The sequence below is a fragment of the Barbus barbus genome, assembly GCF_936440315.1.
Source record: "Barbus barbus genome assembly, chromosome: 38".
Lineage (NCBI taxonomy): Eukaryota > Metazoa > Chordata > Actinopteri > Cypriniformes > Cyprinidae > Barbus > Barbus barbus.
Window position 1 is genome coordinate 26,222,780 of NC_136716.1, and position 5,562 is coordinate 26,228,341.

A 5,562-nucleotide genomic window follows, 5' to 3' on the forward strand; every position below is an offset into this window, starting at 1 on the left:
CAAACCTGGTAATCAGGTTTACTTGTGTTGTTGTTGTTTTCAGAAAGAAAACTGGATTCCACACAATTAAAGATTCTTATCTTATGTTACCAAATTGCAGTTGTCAGATGATTTTTCCCGTACTTGTTGCAAATGCAGTTGGTCAAGATTCCCTAAAATAATCTAACCAGCGATAAACATAAACTCTTCTACAAATGTAAAGGGCAAAACCTGAACATTTTTAGGCTCTCAGTGAAGCTCAAACCTCATGTATAGAGGAGACACACTACAGAGAACTGTCTCTAATTCTTCACTAAACAAACTACATCCTACAAGCACAATGGTAGTTAACTTCATGATTTTGAACAATGATATTGTAATCTATGATTTGCACTCAGCCCAAACTGTAGCTGATATATATACCTGGCAGCAGCCTGCAGAACAGGACAGAGCAACATCTACATCTTACATAAACAAATAAATTGTGTTGGCACACCTGTCCTTTAAGTATTTTGACTGCAAATGCAGCAAATGGATGTTGCAAGATTTGAGGAATTTTGTTACAAATAACATGAGCGCTAAGAGAGAGCTTTGGGTAGAGAAAAAAATCTAATAAAATTGCACCTGCACAGTATGTTGGCATGGGGATTGACGTGTTGGGTTTGACAATCTCATAGACATAATAATTTCCTGGACAGGCTTTAATTCGAATGGGTGTGGAACTGTAGCTCTCACTCTTAGAAGACAACCACCACCACCATAAATAAGTTCCAAAAACGTCACGGGTCACCACTCCATCTTCAAGTGTTGGATGAGAGCCGTTGAGATACAGTCCCGTTTCTCCACCACATCCCATATGACTCACACACCACTCAGACATCTGGGCACTTTCTCCATTCAAATACAGCCACTCCATTCAACAGGGGTGTCATCCTGTCCAAAGTATTGATATGAAAATTGTCGTATGTCTCTCCAAAAGTCATCAAGAATTGTATAATCATAGCATGGATCAAAGCTGGATGTTGTAGGGTCTGAGAGAATTGTCAGACAAACAGTCAGTCAGTCAAAAGATAGTCCTGTGATGACACATACTCGTATTATCATTCACAATAAGCATCATATTTATGTCACTGCTTTTTAGGTTAAGCTGTTCAGGCTGCCTGGTGTTACTGTTATGCTGTTAGTGTCAACATCAGTTAATTTATTTAGCAACAGAGAATTGATGAAAGTGCTGTACATGCATAAAATATAACAAAAACAATAAAAGAGAAATCCTGAGCAAAGGTTAGGAATGAATGGTACCAGAGGGAAAAAAAGAACGGTTTAAAGAAAATAAAAAAAAAGTTAAAGTGAATCTAATACGAATGGGTAGACTGTTCCACAATTCATGAGCATCTACTGAAAAGGAACAAACACCTCTCAGTTTAAGTCTTGACCTAGGGACAGTCAAGACCCTCAGTTCTAAAGATCTAAGAGTTCCCATATTCTTTGCATTTTGTTTCTGTTTTCCTTTGTGTCTGTGTTCATCAGTTTTTCAAAAGACCTGACCATACAAATGCATCCAGCAGGTAGGCTTATGCATCTCCATCAAGGATGGCATTGAGTGGACTCTGGAGTGATATATTGATTGCTTCCTATTACTTTAATGGAATGGATCACCATATGAGCTTCCAAAAGACAAAAAGAAAATAGCCAATTAACATTTTTTATATTTGATATGATCCCGCTGGTGTGATTAGAGCATTGAGGGCAGCACATCACCAGCTGCTAAATTCAAATCTGCATTCGCACTTTGGCTGGTGCTAAACTAGAGAGAGAGAGACTAGTTTTTATAGTTTTGCACATTATAACCAATCACACACAACTCTGTTGAGCTTATGAATGCAATGGCCAATCAGAGGCGTTCAGATGAGCCATCGCTGAAACCACCGCTGTTTTGTTCAGTGCGTGTGCTTGCTGATTGTATTGCTCTCTGGCAAATTCTTCATAATGATACCCCCCCCCCCCCCCCCCCCCCATTTTAAATTCTTATTCTCCAATGAAAGCTTAGATTTTTGTGATTTTTAAAAAATAAAAGATTAAAAAGATTAACTATGCACATTTATTTTCACAGCCTTCTTTGATCATATTTACCAAGGGTACCTACAATTCTGACCATGTGTGTACATATTACATGTTCACAGGTATGCATATGCAGGCATGTACTGGCCTATAAAGCATTTTTAGCTGTTTTGCAGATCTGCGTGAACAAAGACCTTTTTGACAATGTTGTCATCTGTACATTAACTTTCCAAAAACCAAAGGAAAATATTTTCCATTTTTAGTATATTGTTGTCATGTAAATGCACCCTTAGTAACTGTACAAGGCCTTGATATGTTTGACTTAACAAGCGCATTAGGGGACAGTTGGCACATCGAATTCATGTAGCACATTTGAACATTCGTCTACAGTAACCAATGAGCCACAAATATTTAAACTGAAAGCATCTCAATCCACATTTAGTAATAAGATTGCAAAACAACAGAATTTCAACCTTGTTTCTTTTATTCTAACAGTGTAAGAAGAAAAACAAACTTTCACCGTGTCAATTATTGAGAGATCTGCAGCTCTCACAATCCCATCAGTGTCTTTATTAATACATGTGGGTGGCTCATTACTGGAACCAGAAGAGATTTATCAGCAATAGCTTAAACCAGTTTTCATGTGACACTGAGGTATTTGTCAGTTTAAGTGTTTCCTTGTGAACACCTGAAACACATCCGTTTACTCTGCACTTTGCAGATGGATAGCACTCTTGCAAAAACAGATTTACAAAAATTTAAAAATCTGTAAATAATATGTTAATTCCATGTTGAAATAATTTGTTTAACTATTATTTAGTTAATTACATAAAAAGTTTTAGAGTCCATCATAGGACCACTGGAGGATGCAGGTGATGGTAAAATAAGATAGACTTTGTGAAGTATGCAAACTAACAAGATCAATACAGAAAGGAAACAAAATGCCATAAATAAATAAATAATTGCATTTTATTGCAACTACAACTCAAACCTTTATCCTGAAGTAAACTTTAATGTCATTCAAATCAGCTGGAAGCAGCTCACTACTCTTGAGAAAACCCATGTGATGCACATTAATGTGTCCTCTCTAAATGTACAAATTACTAAGAGAAAAAACATTATGATACGGTTCGTGGTTGTAGCAAAACAGCAAGACGAAGGAGTAGACAAATAGGAGTATTTATTAATAGCATCAACACACTTGTCTTTGACAACATTAAACCAAGACAAAGATAAGGGGACAGCTGAGGATTTATAAAGGAACGGAAATAAAGGAGCAAACAAGATGATTGATTAATACAAGACAGGTGAATAGAATAAACAATGATTAACTAATGACAGGAAACAAACCAAAAAAGGGCATAACGGAACTCAGCAGGAACACACACGTGACACATTATTGTAAATACTGTAAAATGAGATAATTAAGCAGTGAAATCTGAAACAATTTACAATACAGTTCAATTCATTATCATTAATCAATGCATGAGGCATCTTGAATTAACAATCAACAATAGAAAAAAACAGTACAGCATTTATTAATCTAGGTTACTATTTGCTTCTACATAATAATACTTTTTGTAACATTCAGCTTGTATAAATTAACATTAATGCATTAAGAAAAAAGAATGACAATAGCGTAATATATAATAATATCGTAGGCCTTATGACTGTTTCCTCGTTCATTTGCTCCCATTCATTCTCTTCTCTCCCGCTCCTCTGGTTGTGGCTAGACAGCTCAGACCGGAAACTAACAATGAAATTTAATTCTCTACCTATTAGATTGTTTTATTAACGTCTACACCTACACCTACCCCAACCCTAAACCTACCCCTTAAAATAATGCAAATATAGTAATTATTGTTATACAGTGTGACAAAAATGATGCTGTATTGATGTGTGCATGCCCAGTAGTGCCATATGTATCCCTTCTAGCCTTAACCCTCTCTTCTCTCTGTATGCTAAGAGCACCCAAAATCTATATGGTGTTTAATGTGAACAATACGTTACTACTCATGTTTGGTATAATTGAAATGTCTCAATGTGACTGGTAAAATGGCCTCATTCACACAGAACTGAAGTAAAAGAGATATTCTGTTACTGTAGAGGTTGTGCCCTTTCCCAGGGTCTTTCATGCAAATTGCCTGCTGTCCCCAATAAGGTGAAAACTCCCAAGGTGTAGGATCTTGATTAATGCAAATTCAAATTGTTAGGTCATGCCTCAGAATTTCTGTTTAGAACAAGAGTGTTGCTCGACCGGTCTATAGGGTCTTAAAATGTAACAAATTTCTTAAGTCTTAATTATTGTAAAAATGACCCTATAGCTAAGTTATAAGGGAAACCATCACATGATTATATAAAGCTACTATTAGAGAAAGCAATGTGGTCAACTTTTCTATAGTTCCATTATGAAAACTCTCTGAATATTTTAGCATGGTAATGTATATGACAGTTAATGTATTTGGTCTTGGCGGAATAGATCTGGAACACTGCTGCTGAATTGCTTCTGCTGTTGGTTATTGCATACGGCGATACAGTGCTGTGAGTATTTAAGACATACTGCTGATGAACAAATAGCATATAAAATATCCAGTAGAAGACCCATCAGCCTGCGCCATCTAGAGTTTCATGAAAGAACTAGGCATTAGTGGTCATGATCTCTGACTAGAGATAGTGTTGCTCCAGTTAGAGATCTAAGGGGACTAAATAAAGTACTTTTAGAAACGAGCGAGCATAGGCAGCCATCTAAATGGTATTAGTCAATTACCCTTGTCTAATGACCAAGACTGGTGAGTTTGTGACCATGATCTGCACACGTGGCTAGAGCGAGACTAAATGACATTGTAATCTGAATGAAAGAGGATGTTCAATAGGATAATCAAATATCTATAAATTATTATATGATTTCTATTAAATTATGATATAACTGACTGATGATTAAGGTCCCAACCTAAGTTTGATTTTGTAATAAAATGGATTCAGATAAATAGTTATCTGAAACTAAATTACTTTGCCCACTAGACAGAACATGCAGGAAATCTTCAGCCACAATATTGGATTTGGTTGTTGGGCCAATTGGGTCAAATTTACATCCTGAGATTTACCTGTTACTTCACCCATTTCACCTGTTCATTATTACCATCTCATTATCTATATGTATATATACTTGCTTTGTTCAGGTCAAATCATTGCAACTTTGTGATTTCTTATTTTATTTCTTGCCGGATTTTGATGTTTCTTTTAAAGTCCTGAGTCTATTCTGTACTATCATGATAAATAATAACAATTTCATATTGTGAAATATATACATAAATGGACAATTTAAAGGGGGTTGATTCCTTGGCTAAAGCTTTTCGTGGAGGCAGAAACAAGCTCTCAATGTCATTCCACATCATTTAGAAACTGTGAGATAAATGAGCGATTATGACACATCACTATTGTGAGATGAAAAATAACACCTAACCCTGCAAGGTGTACCTAATAAAATCTCTTTAGACATAAGAATTATTCCTACTATACTTT